This window comes from Boleophthalmus pectinirostris, unplaced genomic scaffold, assembly GCF_026225935.1.
Source record: "Boleophthalmus pectinirostris isolate CB_2022bp ecotype Guang Dong unplaced genomic scaffold, ASM2622593v1 HiC_scaffold_5, whole genome shotgun sequence".
NCBI lineage: Eukaryota > Metazoa > Chordata > Actinopteri > Gobiiformes > Gobiidae > Boleophthalmus > Boleophthalmus pectinirostris.
The window spans coordinates 6,520,125-6,539,292 of NW_026571404.1; the positions used below are offsets into that span (position 1 = coordinate 6,520,125).

At 40.7% G+C, this 19,168-nt stretch overlaps 1 protein-coding gene across 4 annotated transcripts in view; it reads left to right on the forward strand.

The window, feature by feature from the left end:
- Positions 1-19,168, forward strand: part of dntt (deoxynucleotidyltransferase, terminal) — a 306,321-nt gene that overhangs the window by 146,760 nt on the left and 140,393 nt on the right. The gene's annotated exons all lie outside the window — the stretch shown is intronic.

The following is a 19,168-nucleotide window of genomic DNA, read 5'->3' on the forward strand; positions in this document are numbered from 1 at the left end:
CCATGGGCTTTTGTGTCTTCACTCTAGCTCCCCCCTTTTATAGAGCCAGCAGGGAGTTAAAAATACATCCATCTCCCAACGTCCTTGTAAAAATGATGATTCCTCCACCTCCTCCTCCTGTCTCCTCTCTCCTCCCTCCTCCTCCTCGCTTCTCACAGTCTGAAAGCATAACTGCGGGCCAAAGGGAAGGTCAGGCTCGAGCTGCACAGGCAGACGGATAGACCCCGGTAATAGTAACAGACCAGCTCCACTGCATCAATCATCTCCTATGGACTAAGCTCAGGATCAGAGTATATGGGACACTCTTTAGGACTCTCTACGTACCGTGTTTTTTGGACTATAAGTTGCTCCGAAGTTTAAGTCGCATCAGCCCAAAAATGCAAAATGAAGAAGGAAAAAACATATAAGTCGCACTTTTTGGGGAGAGTTTACTTTAAAATCAGAGACCAGGAACCGACATTTCATCTCGAAAGTCAAGTTCTAGTAATAACAACAGGCGAGTTTCATTGTTGACAAAAGCGCGCGTTGCATGCTGGGAATTATTTTGGTCGGCGGCAAGAAACACTAATTCAACATGACGGACGGAGCGAGAAAGCACGTAAAGGGTATTGATCCCGGTTATTTATCCACTCTAACGGCAGAGGACCCAAGACCATTTGACCAGAAATTGGTCATAAGCATCGACGGACGACAAATCACCCTTTTCAACCCCTACAAAAGGTGGAACAAACCAAATTTCTGGTCGGAATCGCCAACTACCTGGACAAATATTCACTTCGGCGATATCCACAATGACTTGGTGGAAACTCCTGGGCCATTCACAGCAGAAAAGATGAAAACCTCCAAGAGTCTCGATGTGTTGTTGAACTTGTTGGAGTCCACGGTTTGTTAGGATCTTCTACGTTTGCTCTGCGGATGTTTGAAAGTCCGTTTAATTCACCTTTAGCGGTTCTTTTCACTCGGAATACGAAAAAGACATTTTCCTTCTTCCGTGCTTCTATTTGTGCATCCGATAATGCAGCAGGAATTTACCATTATCGGGGATAAATACGCGAGGTTACGCACTGTGTTTGACGCTACCGTGTTTCTTGCCTCCGACTAAAATATTTCCCAGCATGCAACGCGGGCTTTTAATAACAATGACGTCAGCTGAAACTCATCTATAGAACAGAGAACAACAGACTGTTAACGTCACATATGAACAGTTCTTCAGATAAACTATAACATAAACAACAGAACAGAACAAGTTTAACAAACTCTCCATCTCACTCCAAATCACTAAATCCATTCAATTCTTCATCCTCGGTGTCACTTCTGAGCAACTCCACGACCTCCGGAGGTAAACAGAGCGTCGCTTCCTCTTCTGTGTCGCTGTCGTCAGACTCAGCATCAGTTCCAGTTAGAATTATTCCGGCCTTTCTGAATCCCGACAGGATGGTTTCGGTGTCACTGAAGTCCAGGCTTTGTCCATCCATCCAGTGACTTCCAGGAAAGTTTCATGGTGCATCCTGCCCGGTGTATATCGGCATTGAACATGTGGAACTGCCCCCTAGAGGTGGGAATCTAGAAATGCTCCTGTCAGAAAGAGAGCACTTCTGGATTTATTAACTTAGGACTCTAGCTCTTCTCCGACTGAATGTAGAGTTTGATCCAAGATGTTTTTTTGTGATGTGGTTAAACTATTTCTGTATTTAATAGAATGTTTTTTATGTAAATATCTAAAAGTTTTTTTCTTGTTGTAGCGTGGGCTGAACTCACTGGGTGACCTCATTTTGGGACCTCCCATTCGTTGGGGGGGGGGTATATGAGCACCTGGGCTGGCAACCATTTTGTGTGCTGTGGTCCAAAGCAAGAAAATGATCTGATGAAGGCTTTTTTGCCGAAACTTTATTTTGAAAATTAAAAAAGCTTCTGGACATTGGCCAAAAGGCTGAGTGGGCTATGCATTTTTTCATTTTTGCATCCTCCCGGTGTCACAAGTTTCTCGCTCACTCCAAACTTTCTTTCTGCTGCTCGATTACCGTTTTCGGCTGCAGATTTCTCGACTTGCAGCAAGACAGAGGCTCTTCCTGCAGGAGACATGCGCAGTAGAGTGAAGTGACAGTGGCTGTAAATGTGAAAATTTTAATATATAAGTCGCACCGGAGTATAAGTCACAGGAAACCCCCCAAACCATGAAAAAAAGTGTGACTTATAGTCCAAAAAATACAGTAGTTGTGGTCTTTTTTTCTTTTCTTTTTTTACGCAAAATTGAATCTTTTTTGCTTTAGTTTTCATGAGAGGAAACTTGGCTGAACTTTTATACCAGAAAATAGATTAAAAAACATACACAGTTATGCCTTTCTTCTTGTGCTTTGCCTGAAACTTTTCACAGTACGACATTAGACTTTAGACGTTAGACTTAATTGTCTCCAAGGGGACAACAAAGTGCTCATTTGATATATACACGAACAGACAGCAACAACACAGCACACGAACATTAGACTAGACAGTACAGAACACTCAGTGGGGCCTGTTCAGGAACCAGATAGCTGAGGGAATCAGGCTTCTGCCAACGCGGATTTACCATTAACATCTGAAAAGTTAGTTATTTAGATTTAGTTACCGTATTTTTCAGACTATAAGGCGCATCTGATTATAAGGCAAAATATCAATCATGTTGATTTCTTTTGTCTATTTTCATACATAAGGTGCACTGGATTATAAGGCACATTAAAATCATAATAAAAACAAATCAAAACATAAATAATCATAAAGATTAAAATTTTAAAAAGAGAGACATAAATTAGAGAGAAGAGTGCGGAATGAAAACCTGTTCATCATAGATCATAGTGCACCTCTGACCCAGGCTCCAATTGACTTACACTGGGATCTTGTCGTCTTAAAATGTTTGTATTAACCTGCGACACATGATGCTAAATTTTTCATTTCTCTATTTTGTCCCTAAATCATGACCTATGGTCATGAGCTTTGGGTAATGACCAAAAGGACAAGATCGGTGATACAGGCGGCCAAAATGAGTTTCCTCCACAGGGTGGCTGGGCGCTCCCGTAGAGATAGTTTGAGGAGCTGGGTCACATGGGAGGAGCTTGGAGTAGAGCTCTTGCTCCTCTCAGGAGGAGGAGGAGCAGGAGCTTTACTCCCTGGAGCCCTGGATAAGCAGAAGAAAATTGATGGATGAATGTCCCTAAATCAAGATAGGAATATAAATAACTGACCAATCAGAGGTCTTCATTTCCCAAGGTTATTCCCATTAGCAAAAGATTTGATTGACAGCTAGTGCACTGAGCCCTCTGAGAAGGGCTTTCACATGTAACAACCTCAATCATGATTGGCTCTTGTTGTGGCTATGATACTCGCGGTTGGATTTCCAAATATGGAGCCTGGCTCCAGATTCACTCCTGTAACCGTGGTGTAACCCGCGTCTAATACAGAGACTTTTATTTTGGAGGGTTCACTTCCTGTTCTGCTGCCCTGAACTTTCCAGTTCCAGTTCATCTGGCATCATCTGTTCAAACAAAATACTGGAACTCCCAAAAACTATGCATTTCACCCTGCATTTTAAGCGCCTCTGTACATGTTTACCAGTCGGGCCATGCACGGAGACTAACTTTAGCCCATGGAACTCAAGGTCATTTTTTTTTTTTTTTTTTTTTAAATGGATGGACTCTTTGAATGAACTCTGACAAATCTCAACTCAACCAACCACCAGATGATGAGCTAAACACCTGTGTGGTAGGACAAACTGTGTTTTTTTTACTCTGCCGCTTCTTGAATCTTCTTAAACCTTCTCGAACCGTGGTTTATACTAATTACGATTCTCAAACTGTGGATTATATTGCTTTACAGTGGCAACGGGAGCAAAATCTGTTATCGTTACAGGTCTAATTGTGCACATGTTGGGCTGATGGGAGAAACACACAACCTGAGCAGAGAAAGGCCCGGAAAAACCCAGAACCTTCTTGCTGTGAGGTGACAGTGCTAACAACTCAATCACCATGCACCTCTTAATATGAATGTCTATAATCAAGGCAAATAACCATACCCCCTGGATTACTATAATTTAATGTTCTAAATAAATCTAAAATGATTAGTTCCTTTATGTCTATGTATCCGTATCTATGTCAGGTTTTTTCCGGCCTCTCGCTGTAAACCAGATTATCTGACACTATTCATATGGGCTTTGTGGTTTATATTTGCTATTCTTTCTGAATGCAATACCATCCAGAGCTGGTCTATAGGCTCAGTCTGACTCATCTTATTCAAGAGAAGGGAAATCTTCTGTGTCCCTAACCACATTGACAGGACAATAACGCTCAGATCAATCCCATTATAATGAAGCCCATACACACCGGGTCTGCACACACTTATACGCTACTTAGACCCAGTATGATGGATGGACTGCCACGTTTCTGCAGCAACATCAGGATGTTCAAAGCTGAAAATGTTGAACCTGATCGACCTTTGCTTGGGATTTGGTCCAAATAGTAATGTAATAGTAATGTTCACCGAATTCCTTTTTAGTCTTAAGCCGGGCGTGCACTTTGAGGACACTTTATGAGCCGATTTTTCACTTGTGCGATTCTTTTTGGGATCGGGTTGAGGTTTGGCTCAATCGTGTGTCGTGCTTCGTGTAGTAAACATGGGGTAACGATAACCGAGTAATACCTCACGACCTGCTCCCGATCTGGCAATTGTAGGTTTGTTTGAAATCCAGTCGCCTCTCGTGAGGGGTTCACACTGTTGAAGTCGTTGGTGTTAGTGTGAGAACATGACTCGCGAGCTCTGAACTTTTAATCCCTGTGATTTGGTCATACAGTTTGAGCTGGGTCTGAGTGAAACAATCGAAAATATCGCAGTGTATGTCCGGCATTACTTGAGTATAGGTACTTTTTACATCTGCTAATAATAGATTGTACTCTTAATCAAAAGTGTAACTGTAATTAACTAACATTTTTCGGACTCGACTATACTATGCGCACTTAAAATCCTTGAATTTTCTCATAAATCGACATTGCACCTTATGTATTAATCCTGGTTGTACTTATTGACCTCGAACTGATTTTATGTGGTACACTGTGCTCAAAAATCTGTCAAAATGATTTAGTACGACTTTAGTAAACTACGAAGCCGCACAATTTGATGGATTGTTGAATCGTTACGGCGACCGTAGTCAGGTCAAGTTTTTTTCAGGGCTTATGCAAATGAGCCATGTGGTTTTAAGTTTTGTTTCTGTAAAACGTAAACAAATGTGCACAAAGCTGAATTAAACACATTATTACTCAGTGTGTATTTGAGTCGTCCTTGTAGGAACAATCTGCCAAAGGATCATGGACGCCTGGACTAAGGATCAGTCTCAAGTGTCAATTTGATGGATTATCGGAGCATTACGGCTACTGGAGTCAGGAGCCTCGTGGAGTAAAGCCCAATTTATGGTCCTTTAGTCTGACAGAAGCTGAACCGCATCAGCGCTCAATCGTCCGTTTGTTTCGCTTAATGTATTCCTTATGCTGTAAAACACTTTGAATTACTTTGTGTACGAATTGTGCTATACAAATAAACTTGCCTTGCCTTGATCAGGCCAAAGCTGACACTCTTTCAACAGCAGTAACAGAGACAGCATCTAGTGGTGATATGTGAGAATACAACAGGGGCAGTTCAATCTAATTACAGATGGAAGCTTTAACCTTAAATGAAGAGAGATCATTTCCCAAAGGGGACAGTAACATCTACCTGAACTTGAATAACTTAAATCTGATCAGTATTTCATGTTAACCTTACGTCTTCAGATGGATGTTCTACATCACAGGTGTCAAACATAAGGCCCGGGGGCCAGATCCGGTCCCCCAAGACCTTTAATGTGGCCCTTGGGTCATTTTCTACTAAAATGTTTTAATTATATTTTCTATTAAAATATAGTTAATTTTCTGTGGTGTTTATCACAGCAGCGTCTCCAGTGTCTCTGTACGTGGCCCCTCCCACCAGAGCAGCACAAATGAAGACTTGTCTCTTTCCAAACGCTCTTAAAGGACGATCGTTTTGACTGTTGACCGTGACACCCTCATCAGAAAAATGTCCAAAATGAGAAAAGTGGAGCAGAGTGCAGGATTTTCCAAGAAAAATGGACTTATTCCTATTTGCAAACAAGTTCATGTTAAAACATTGTGTTGAAATTGAATTTTTCTCTGTTTTTTCTGTTCATAATATTATAATATTTTATAAAAGAAAGAGTTCATCAATTAAAAAAGATTTCTGTAATAGATTTGCATTTCTCTGCACAAATATTTGAACTTATTGTTATTTTTAAGGGTTTATATGCCATGTGTTTTCTGATCCAGCCCCTTTGGGATCAAAATAGGTTGGATACGGCCCCCGGATCAAAATGAGTTTGACACCCCTGTTCTATATAGTCATGCTGGTGGACACTACTTTAAATATACCTTCCAGCACACTGACAAAAACGCTGGTCTTGAAGATGCGTAAGCAGCACGGCCCCAGCAGACGCCGTGTTAAACCCCGTCCCCTCTTCATTTCAGCTAATGGCCTGTGCATCTGTGCCTCTGACTTATTAATATTTCCTCCAGTGGCATTAGTTTTGAGTGTGTCCACGCGGGCCTAAATCACTCTGTCCTCCCTGACCCACATCCTCTCTCTCTCCGTGTCGCGTCGCACTCGGGGAATTTTCATTTGAGATTAGTCCGTCTTTAAGTGCCTTTATGGCGTCACTCTGGCCTCATTATCGGAGTGGGCACTGTCACTGCCTCCAGCTAAGCTCATAAGCTGACTCAAGGATCTCCCCTCCAACTTACCTTATTACGAGGAGGTTAGCGCTTATCTGGCGGCGCAGGGGCGAGCGCCGAGCCGAGGAGCCGAGAACCGCGTGCGTGATTTCCAAATATGAGCTTCTACCACTGACTGTAATTAAAGTTGCATTACCTGAAGACTCACTGTAAAAAAAAACATTTCACAGCGGAGCATTTCTTGGTTTTATAACTATTCCAGAAATTGTATATTATGTTAAAATATTCAGCTGAGGCTATTTTTACTGTGCAGAAATGAAATAGTGATTGAATGTCATAAACTGGAAACAGCTATCGGTGTTGTCAGACACTCCATTACATTAAAACCACAAATGATGAATTACTGTGGCTTTAATTCCACTTTAAACCTGCTTTGAGTATAGGGATAAGTATTTCACGTTTTCTAAATAATGGAATCATGTGTTTGTTATGAGCATAATTTGAGCCCAGAATGATTCTAGTGATGGTTTATTTGCTTAAAAACTGCATCTCTGGATTGATTTTTACCTATGATGAAACATGAAACAAAACTTGCAAAATGTGAACAGTTTCATGAACTAAAAAAAATATTGTCAAGCTATGTCAGTAAACTATGCACTTCTACACATAGTCATGTTTTCTAGCAAGGCTCTGGTGTTACCATAAGCCAGGGATGAAAACTTTTTGACTTTTTTGGGTCACAAAAGATTCTAAAATTTGACAGAAGGGCCAGACCAGGAGCAGATGGATGGAGGTTTTTGGTAACCCACCTCATAAGAGAAAAAAATATCCCACGTTATTGAAATATCCCATAATTGAAAATCATTACAAAGCATTACAACAAAATATCTGTGTTTCAAGTCCTACAGTATTTACTAGTTATTGAAATGACTTTTAAAAAACACTGAAAATTATTATTATCATTATTCAAGTCCAGCGAGCCAGACTAAAAAGATTAAAGGGTTGCATATGGGCCCCGGGCATGAGTTTGTCAGACCTGGGCATTGTCCAGGTCCCGGACCACATACGGCCCTTTGTTTGACCCTGACCGCCTCGTTTAAGCTCATTTGGAATTACAAAATAAACATATTTTATCATTTTACCTCATGCATGGACTAAAGCTGCATTGCTTTTATTTTAGAGGTGTTTTTAAATGACATTTTTTGTAAGGCAACCTCACTTTTTCATTGCTTAGTCATAACGTAAACTCTTACCAGCCTGACCAGATCATCAAAACAATGATATTTACGGCTTTTTATAAAGAAATATTAATATTATGAAGAATTGAGTTAAGTATTTTACACAATATTTTCTGTTTCTCATGTGGCCCCTTGGGAAAAAAAAAAAATTTGCCCACCCCTGTTTTAGAGTATAGGGAAAATTATTTCACACATTTTCTAAATAATGGAGTCATGTGTTTGTTGTGAACATAATTTGAGCACAGAATGATCCTAGTGATGGTTTACCGCACAGGTGTCAAACATACGGCCCGGGGGCCAGATCCGGCCCTCCAAGACCTTTAATCTGGCCCTCAGCTGATTTTATTTAATTATATTTTCTATTAAAATATTGTTAATTTTCTGAGGTGTTTAGGTGTTTATCACAGCAGCGTCTCCAGCGTCTCTCTGTACGTGGCCCCTCCCATCAGAGCAGCACAAATGAAGACTTGTCTCTTTCCAAACGCTCTTAAAGGACGATCGTTTTGACTGTTGACCGTGATGACCTCATCAGAAAAATGTCCAAAATGAGAAAAGTGGAGCCGAGTGCAGGATTTTCCAAGAAAAATTTACTTAATCCTATTTACATACAAGTTCATGTTAAAACATTGTGTTGAAATTGTATTTTTCTTAAAGTTTCAGGTTGTTCATAATATTATAATATTTTGTACAAGAAAGAGTTCATCAACTAAAAAAGATTTCTGTAATAGATTTGTGTTTCTCTGCACAAATATTTGAACTTATTGTTATTTTTTTGGGTTTATATGACAAGTTTTCTGATCCGGTCCCTTTAGGATTAAAGTAGGTTGGATACGGCCCCCGAACCAAAATGAGTTCGACACCCCTAGTTTACTGGCTTAAAAATTGCGTTGGAGAAGTCTGGATTTTTAACTATGACGAACAAAATGAGCAAAATGTGAACAGTCTGATGAACAAAAAATGTAATTGTTTAACCTTTTGTTACCCTGTTAATCACTATGTCGGTAAACTATGCAGAGCACTTCTACACATGTTGTTTTTTTTTCTAACGAGGCTCTGGTGTTACCATACACTGTATATGGACATAGCTAAAGCCCAATTTATGGTTGTGTATCAAATCGTCTGCGTCGTGATGCTGACAGTCGGAGTCGCCGTGAACCCTCTCCACAGAGCGTCTGCGTCAACCGATGTGCACCTTCAAAATGTTATAACTACGTATGAAACCAACACAGACAGCAAGGGAAAGCAACACGGACTATAAGGGCTGTGATTGGTCCTTTCTACGTCCGCTCTACATACATTTCCGGTACTCGGTTTTCCCGATTCATTTTGTAAACACGAACACCATTTTTAAATCTCCTTTCTCCGAACATGGATCAACTAGAGCAGGGGTCACCAACCTTTTTAGTGCCACAGACTGGTTTTATGTCTGAGAATATTTCGCGGACTGGGGGGGTAGGGGTTCAGGCAGACTGGGAGTGGGGCGAAGTTGCGGTGGCGCTCTTAGGGACAGTATTTTCACAGACTGGCGGCGTATGGGAGGAGGTGGGAGGAGGCACGGCCCGCTTGGCATGGTTTAGTGGTTTAGTCCTGGTTAAATTCTGTTTTAGTCCTGGTTTAGACCTGGTTTGGTCCTAGTTTAGTTTTGGTTTTAATTCCACGGTCCACGAAACAACCCATGGCCCGGGGATTGGGGAACCCTGAAATAGAGGAACGTCTAATCAAAGTGGTGACAAAATATGATCACCTCTACAATTCCTCTTCCTAAAGCTACAAAGACAACCAAATGTCGAGTAATGACCAGTGTCTCCACAGTAACCGAAAGGCAAACACTCCAATGAGTTCATGCGATTTCGCGACTCAGCGCCCCGGAGCATTGCGATGACGCAGATCCATAAATCAAAAACGACGGCGACAAGGCGACGGCGACAGTGTGCGTTGAGTCGACACAGATTTATAATTTGGCCTTAACTCTTTCCCCCATGAAGACGACATTTGACGACCCCCCTGAACCCTTAATGACGACTTTTGACACCTCCGCTGTATCACTAAAGACGTGATTTGACGACCTTTAGAAACGGCTCGGTTTTTCACATTTAAACAGAGACTGTGATAGGTCGGGCCCACTACAACCAACACTAGGCTGATCAGTAGGATTCAAGGATATGTTTTCGCAGATTTTTTCCGAAGTTAATCGAAGTAGTGACGATGGTAGCTTCCAGAAAAAACAACACGAAACACGAGCAATGGAAAGATCGCGGAGCTGCGGTGCACAGTTTTAGAAATAATGAGGAGTGGACGTATTTTATGGATAAGTTTAGAGAAAGTGACTTTTATAGATTTCAAAGTGATGATGAGGGTGATTATAAAGTGGAAAACAGCGATAGCGACGGACTTACACAGAGTGAATCTTATGAAGATGAGAACGCCGCTGATGCGTCTGTATGGAGTTCTGCGATATCCCAACAAACTATCCGGGCTTTATACTCGAGTATGAACCAAAATTGCCCTGAAATCACTCGTGGAAGTCTGTTTTCTTTTATGCAGTTATGCTCTATGTTTAGCCCTAGTAACATATGTATGGGTTGTTCCTAGTAGGCGTCCAGGGGGGAAAGAGTTAAGCAGTGTTCCAAATAGGAAGTGTTCTAAAAAGCAATTTGAGCCAGAGTCGATGGAGCACTTCCAGCTCCATCGACTCTGGCTCAAATTGACTTCCCATTGAAAAATTGTTGCAACTCTTTCCATAACTGCTGCAGTGAGCCTGGTCATTTTGGTCCTAAAATGTTCATATTAATCTGCTCTACATGATCGTGGTGTTTTTATTTCGCCCTTTTGTCCGTTAATAAATTCCTATTCTTATCAACGTTATTAGATGATACGCAAAACCGAGTTATCAGTAATATTCATCTGTAAGGTCAGTGTGAAATGTGGTGCATGTGTGAAATGTGCTTCTCTCTACCCAAATGGCCTCCACCTCTGACTATAATTAACGGCAGTGGGTTGGTGATTAGTTTGAGAGTCTCTTGGAGTTTGTCAGTCAAGATTTCCTCCCCCCTCGTTTCCTCGGGCCCTTTGGGAAGGAGCTGCCCCAGTCTGATAAGTGCAGCTCTCACATGATGTTTAATGCATGGGTGCCTGATTTTCTCGAAAAGCAAGTGACAAATCTTATGAAAAACGCCCAAATCCAAAGTCCTCCAAAAAAAGAAGCAATTAGTGAACCAAATGTGGTACTTAAACAGCTTATATTTCAGTGATAACTAGGTTTGGCTTCACCGAACTGAACTGACAAAGACGACAAATATCCTTTATATTATGACAAGAAAGCAAAACCCTAAAGCAACAAACCCACAATTTTGCATCGCTTTAAAGGTACCGTATTTTTTGGATTATAAGGCGCAATATCAGTAATGCTGAATTCTCTCGTCTATTTTGTGCACCGAATTATAAGGAGCATTAAGCGAAACAAACGGACGACATTTGAGACTGATCCTTTAGTCCAGGCGTCCACGATCCATTGGCAGATCGTGGCGTAATTTGTCTTGGTGAATGTTTTTTATGAATGTGAATGTGGGTGGATAATTTAAGTTTGTTTATTTTATTTCCTACGAGGACGACTCAAATATACATTTAGTAATAATGTGTTAAATGCAGCTTTGCGCACATTTGTTTATGTTTTACAGAAACAAACCTTAAAACGACATGGCTCATTTGCATAAGCGCTGAAAATAACTTGACCTGACTACGGTAATGGATTGTAATGCTCCAAAAATCCATCAAGCGGTGCGAATTTGTAGCTTACCAAAGTCATACTAAAACATTTTGGCAGGTTTTTGAGCGCCGTGTACCACAGAAAATCAGTTCGAGGTCAGTAAACACAACCAGAATTAATACATAAGGTGCACCAGATTATAAGGCACAATATCAATAATGTTGAATTCTCTCGTCTGTTTTCATACATAAATTGCACTGGATTATAAGGCGCATTAAGAGAAACAAATGGACGACACTTGACACTGATCCTTTAGTCCAGTCGTCCATGATCCATTGGCAGATCGTGGCGTAATTCGCCCGGCGTTGCCTCCCTGTCTTCATGAATGTGTATTATGAATGTGAATGTGAGTGGATAATTTAAGCTTGTTTTTTAATTTCCTTCAAGGACGACTCAAATATACATTCAGTAATAATGTGTTTAATGCAGCTTTGCAGACATTTGTTTACGTTTTACAGAAACAAAGCTTAAAACTTGTGACTCCTGTCTGCAGTAGCCATAATGCTCCAACAAGCCATCAAGCAGTGCGGCTTCATGGTTTACCAAAGTCGTACTAAAAAATTTTGACAGATTTTTGAGCGCCGTGTACCACATAAAATCGGCTCAAGGTCAGTAAGCACAACCAGAATTAATACATAAGGCGCACTGTCGATTTTTGAGAATGCAAGGATTTTAAGTGCGCTTTATAGTCCGAAAAATACGGTACACTGCATTTTCTGGTGGATGGTTCACCTTTAAAGGTCCTACATTACACAAAATTGACTCTTGTAAGCTTTAAGCCATGTTAAAATGTTGTTAACTCCTCAAAAACAGACATGAAAAGCTGTGTTTTGTTTCATTCACACATATTTGAGTAATTATTTGTCCGTCTACATCTCCAAAGCTGATGTCATGAAGTGGTAATTGTCAAGTTAACGGCCAACTTTTACCTTTAGTTCAGTAGAGATTGGCAATTAATGGACTGAAATTATCCAAATAATTCTAGTGAAGGTGTATGGAGTTTTAAAATACAGTGGAGCACTTCCTGTATTACCATTTGACACAACTCCAGGTTTGTTTTTGAGGAGAAAACAGCTTTATAATATAGATAAAAAAATAGGATAATATGAGCTCCTTAAATAAGATGATTTAGCAACAGAAGTTTAACACCTCTCCTAATCCTTCTTCCATAAGATTATGAAATACTATAACTATTACTACAGCTCATTTGGAGTTTTTGTACAAGTTTTTGCGTATTTTTTGACTCACACTAAACTGTGACAAATGTATTTTGAATGTAGTAGTGATTTCACTGATTGTTCCATGGCGCTTTTGTCTACTTTTTTCAATTCTACTCACATTTTGACGTCTTACAATAAAGATTTTTACAGATTTTTACTTTTACAATGCTGATTAATTTCAAATGTGCGATCTTTTCTTCCACTATGAAACCGCTCGCAGTTTATTTCTGTAAGAGGACTGTACTTTCTGTAGTCCCTCGCTCACTTAGTTTCGCAGCCCTCTCCACTTCTGCCTCCTGCTTTCCTCCACAACCCCGTGGCGTTTTGGCACCGATTTTCATTACCTAAGAAGTGCTGCCATTTACCAGTAACAGGCTTTGGAGCTGTGGACAAGTCTCTATTGAAAAGTACACTTTGTCAAGCTGTTTTTAGCGTGTTGAAATGGGAGCGGTGACAGGTCGACTTCTGAGATTGGCGCGAGTGCTTTTACCGGTCACAGCCACGACAATAGTGGTTTTAAACTGAGCACATGTACCAGGCGTGTAAAGCCGTTTTAACACTTCTCTCAGCTAGACACCGTTCAGTCAAGAGCAGATGTTCACTTTGACGGACGGAAAATGTAGTAATTATGTTTTAATATAAATGTGTTTAGGTGTAATATTCACCAGTTTACAGTTTTAAGATCGTCTGAAAACACGAGAAAAACTACAAAATGGATTGAAAGAGCACATTTTCAGGAGTTTGTGATCAATACGAGTGTTCATGATGTTCAGGAGTTTGATTTTCAACAAAAACGTGAGAGTGACTAAAAAACTGCTGTCTTGTGGCTTTAATTTATTTGAGAGGGACTTGTTTAAAAGAAAGAATCAGCACACGTGTTGTAGTTTCAACTAAAGACCACTACACACGACAGGATTTTTAAACGTGTGACAAAAAGTGCACACCACAGACACGAGGAGAATCTTATGAGATTTTAAATCTCCGATCACAAAGACTGCAGCGAGATATGACTGCAGACCACAGGATATAAAGCTGTGAGCGCGATCGTTTCAGCTGTTTCCCGTCTACACTAAAACCACTCGCTTTGAGACTCTTAACTGTTCAAAAGATCAGAGCACTACACTTCTAGTTTAGATACAAGTCAAAACTGTGTTGTTATTACTTGTGAAATGTGGTGCAAAACTTCAGATACATGATTTTTAAAGCATAAAAAGTTGGCGATAAAGTCCACAGGAAGTAGAGTCATTGTCACTAATCTGCAGCTTCACCTTGATTCATGCGCTGTGAGGATGTAAACAGACACACGTGAGGAACTACTCCTGCCTTTTTACTTCACGTTTCAAACTGGATTAACAGCGCTGTTCTGTGGACCCTTCGTTTGTTCCCATCTTTCAAATGCAAACGGTGGATTTGCCTCTGAAAACAAATCTCCGGCTAGAGTGGAGATTCTGGAAAACTACGGTTTGGCGTTGAAGTGTAAAGTGAGATAATCGTAGTTTTAGGAGCTGACGTGCTGAAAGTGTGACCAAAGTTTCCCTTTTGTGATGATGATGATGATGAAGCATCAGAGCAGCAGTTGCATTTCTTCTGCTGAAACACTTTTCATGTGTTTGCATTCGCACACAGCTGATGTTTCATATCCATGACCAGAGACGAATGAGGCTCTGAGGTCAGCAATTTTGCCACTTCTTTAACAGATCTGTGGAGAGGCGAGCCCGCTCAGTAATGCACATTTTTCAAGATATTTTTGCGTAATACTTACAACTACTGTATAATGAAATAAATGCTACAGGTTTGAATCTAATCCAGGTGCCGACCAGAGGTTTGGTGTAGTTATGACAGCACTCGATGACGTATTTATGCAGGTTGATGTAAACAGTAACTTTTTTGAAAACGATGCTGTGTGCACAATGTTATTTTGGAACATGGAGGGAGGGAAATATTCGTTTCTCAACATACCCAGTTCTGTGTAAACGTAGCCTTAGCAGCCGTCCTCTTAAAATTTTTGGTACCAAGTCCAAATTTGGTGAAGAGTGATTGTTTGCGAGCAGATTCCAAGAAGCAAAATGACTTCTCTTTGGGAGTGAACGGCTCAACGTGAAAACAGAACAAAAATAAAACATTATGTAACCCAGATTAAAATATCGCATATCTGTCAATAGCCAATGTTCTGGAAACTACTGGTCAGTACACGTTCACTATTTTCTATTTTCTTTTCTTTTTTTTGTCTTTTTTTTTGCTGTATCGACCGCCCCGCATCTTGAGCTTTTAACCATGTTTCCTCAGCAAAACCTAGAAGTTGTATTTGCTTCATTCATTAATTTTTCAAACCTGCTGAAGAGTTTTTTCCTCTTAGCACTAACTCATTACTTCTCCTGATTGCAAAAGATTAGAAAACCAAAAGTCGTCTCCCCAGTTTTCAAATCAATGAACCTTCATTTGACTTGTCGTGAGCATTTCGTTATTCAAATTACAATCACTGTAAACGCATGGAGATATTATCGTGACAGCTTTTTTGCTAAATGGCTGCTAAAAGTCTTGTTTTTGATGATTCATTCCTATTTCTGACAGCAGAGGGAGCTCTAATGTAAATCTAATTGTTGGAAAATGGATCTTGCTTATTAAAGGTTGTATAGAGGATTTTCCAAGGAACGAGAAATCCAGCGACTGTTTGTCCTTTTTTAAATGTTGCGCAAGCATGAAACCCCCCCCCTCCCCTACAGCTCCTACGTAGAAACGCCTCCTCCCTCCTCCTCTTTATGCCAGAAACAGGTTTGTTTACAGCCGGTGCTGCACATGACTTGTAAACAACTAACTACAGTGTTGGTTAGGCAAGACGGAGAAGTGAGGAGCGGGGGGGGGGGGCGCGGACATTTCGTTCGCGGACGAGAAGTGAGGAGCAGGGAGAAGAGCGGAGCAGGGAGAGAGGAGAGAGGAGAGAGGAGAGGGGAGAGGAGAGAGGAGAGGAGAGAGGAGAGAGGAGAGGGGAGAGGAGAGAGGAGGAGAGAGGAGAGAGGAGAGGGAGCGGTGCGCGGAGATTCCGTGATTCCGTGCCCGGAGAAGTGAGGAGCAGGGGGAAGAGTGGATCGGGCAGCGGGGAGAGGAGCAGGAAAGGGGTGCAGAGAAGGTTGAGCGGAGATTCAGTGCGAATGAACTAGCTACAACACGCAGCAGCAAGCGGACTCTTTCTTTGCCTTGAAAATTACGTTTTCAGACATAGGATATCGCTTTCGTGTCCTGAAAAACATTTGTCTAACTCTTGGAAATAAAGTACGTTTTCATAATAAGCAGAAGTTTCCTGTCCAGGAGTAATTTGTGGACCAGTGCGTCAGTCTTTAGACCCTGCGTCTGCTTCAGTCGCGCCATCGCTGGAATGAATGAATCTACAAGAATCACCTTAGTTTGGCTTCGCTGCTTTTCCCCTTGTCTTCTTCTTTCAGCGACCTCAAAAACGGACTTTCTTTTGCGGCGAACTGCTCCTGGATTCTTGTCGCCATTGCAACAAACTTTGTGCGAACTGCGAGGAAGATATAGGTCAAAAAAAGCCGCTAAGAACTGTTGCGTTGGTGGAGTAAACAGCGTCTGTGCGTCTTGCGTCTGTGGACTGTGTGACAGTCGTACGTAAACCACGTACCGGCGGCGCAGGCAAGTCAGTCAGTTACACTAGAAACGTAGGGAGATTGATTGACAGCCTGTCAGCTCACAGATAACGAGGCAGTGTCGTTATCTATTGGCAAATGTTTATCTGTCCCCACCACGTCCAGAGTTGATGAATTTTTATTCTCTTTTTTTTGGTCATCATAATTACAAGGCTACTGCATCTCTATAATGCTCATTATCATTAATCATTGACAATTTGAAACCAAAAAAAATCCTCCATACAACCTTTTAAGTGTGTTTTCGAAATGTAGGTTTTAGTTTAAAACATGAAATACAAAAGCCAAGGAAACCAAAATCATGTTCAAAAGCCGATAAAAGCCAAAACAGTGAATCTTATATCTGCTTTTCCTTGGTAATAACAATCAAAAGTCAAACTGAGATTCAATTCTCTGTTACAAACTATTCTGGAGCTTATTTCAAACTGGTTTTAGTTGTAGGATCAGACAGCCCACGGTGAAAAACACATTCTTCTGTTCCAGTGTTGCAGCACACAGACTCAAACGTAAAAGTCATTTGTCTGTCAGGGTTTCAGGTAGAGCGGGAATCATTCGGAGGGCTGCCACTTGTTAAACATGCGTTGGGAGCAGAAGTCGGCAGCTCTGAGCCTGTCTGTGTGTCTGAGGAGAGCGGATCACAGGCAGGCGTGATGGGGCTGCACTGGATCAATACACGCTCCACACAAAAGCTCCTCCTGTTCCTCTGATAGAAGAGATCTGAAAATGTCACTCTGGTCTGACGTCTGCATTACCTGATTTTCTAACCGTTAAAGAAGAATAATGTGTTTATGTAAATGTGTGGAACTGGCCCTTTGACACGTTGTTGATATTCACAGGCTGGAGTTTTCAAACATGTCACAGGGTGAACGGCCAATATGTAGTTTCATGTTTCCTCTTCAGCAGTTGAAGAAGTAGCAGAAGAAATCGAAATAAAAGGTGTTTAAACTTAGACTTAAACTTAGACAAACTTTATTGATCCACAAGGGAAATTATTTAGACACAGTAGCTCACACATCCTAATATAATATAATAACAGAGAGCAAAATATCTAAAATATAAATGGTAATAAATTCTAAATAAGTAGCAAAAAAGAAAATAAGAGACAGGTGCCAAATGGACATAATTATAAAAAAGTAAATGTACAAGTCAAAATAAAATAGAAAAATAAGTAATACAATATAGCTTTATTAGCTCTCAGCTTTATTTGAGAGGTCATAGCAAGACAGTGCGACAATATGATGATCTAGCAAAATGCTATATAAGACAGTCCAGTTTCATTCTCAATTAGCATAATTTTAAGTGTTAACTAGAAAAGCAGTCAGAGAGCGCAGACCTCCACCAAGGACTACCCCCATTTTTTATATAAATTGCAATAAAATCAGTCTTCTGGATCAGATCCGGATCAGCCTTTGGAATATGAAAGAGGATCCCATTGTCCATCCCTGAGTCAAATTTCATGGGGTTTGGTCAATAATTAACCGAGATATTGAGAAACAATTTTTTTGGCCCCATTTACCACAATGTTAACTAAAATTTCAAAGTGATCCAGAATCCAGGATTTTTTCCGGATCACCCCCAAAATGAAATCAGTTCTTCCTTTTCACATTTCCAACAAATCCTGAAAATTTCATCAAAATCGGTCCATAACTTTTTGAGTTATGTTGCTAACAGACAAACAAAACAAACAAACAAACAGACAAACGCCGGCAAAAACATAACCTCCTTGGCGGAGGTAAAAATCTGTTTTTCTTTTTAAATAATTTACTGTATTACCTTGTCATTAGGCCAACTTGGTGCTATGGTATAACTACATTAAAATGTAAATTCTTAGGTTACATTTACACAGAAACTGACGTCACATGGGAAGTGGAGCACTGACCTGCAGCATGAGAGAGCAGAGACATCCAGGGTTGTTCCTCATTTTCCATGGCCTAACAAGTAGTTCGAGCTACGCTGTTTCCTGTTTGTGTCTGATTTGTTTAAATTGTTTTCTACAATAGCGTCACATGACCGATGTCACAAACCCAGCGAATCAGGAGGGAGCAAGTCACAGTGACGTGGTCCAATAAGTGACTAGAGCTTTTACGTCAGAGTATCAACGTTTTCAGGCGTCCACACAGAGCGGATCACATCCATACTCAGATAAATTTGTGGGAGCTGGCGGCACCAGTTTTCCATCGGATTAGTGTGGATGAACACTGCATTCGCATCGAGAACAACTTGAATACGTACGAGTGTGGAGGGGGCTTAGTTACAAAAATATTGTCAAGTGGCCAAGTGTTTTCTTTTGTTTTTAAATTGTTGGTCTTTAATTTTGGTTCACAAGATGAATATCCAGAATGAGCTTTACTTGAGTGTGCCTTTTGTTCTGTCTGATCTTACAGCCTAATCCAGTTGTTTAAAACCCTCAAAGGACTGATCAGTGCTAGTGCAGCCTCTGTGCATTCTGGAGGTTCTGACCTTTCACATGAGACATGGCCTGTCCATTACTGATTATGAGAAAACATGTGTGTTCTCAATTTGTAAATTAAAGCAATGGTAAGACGGC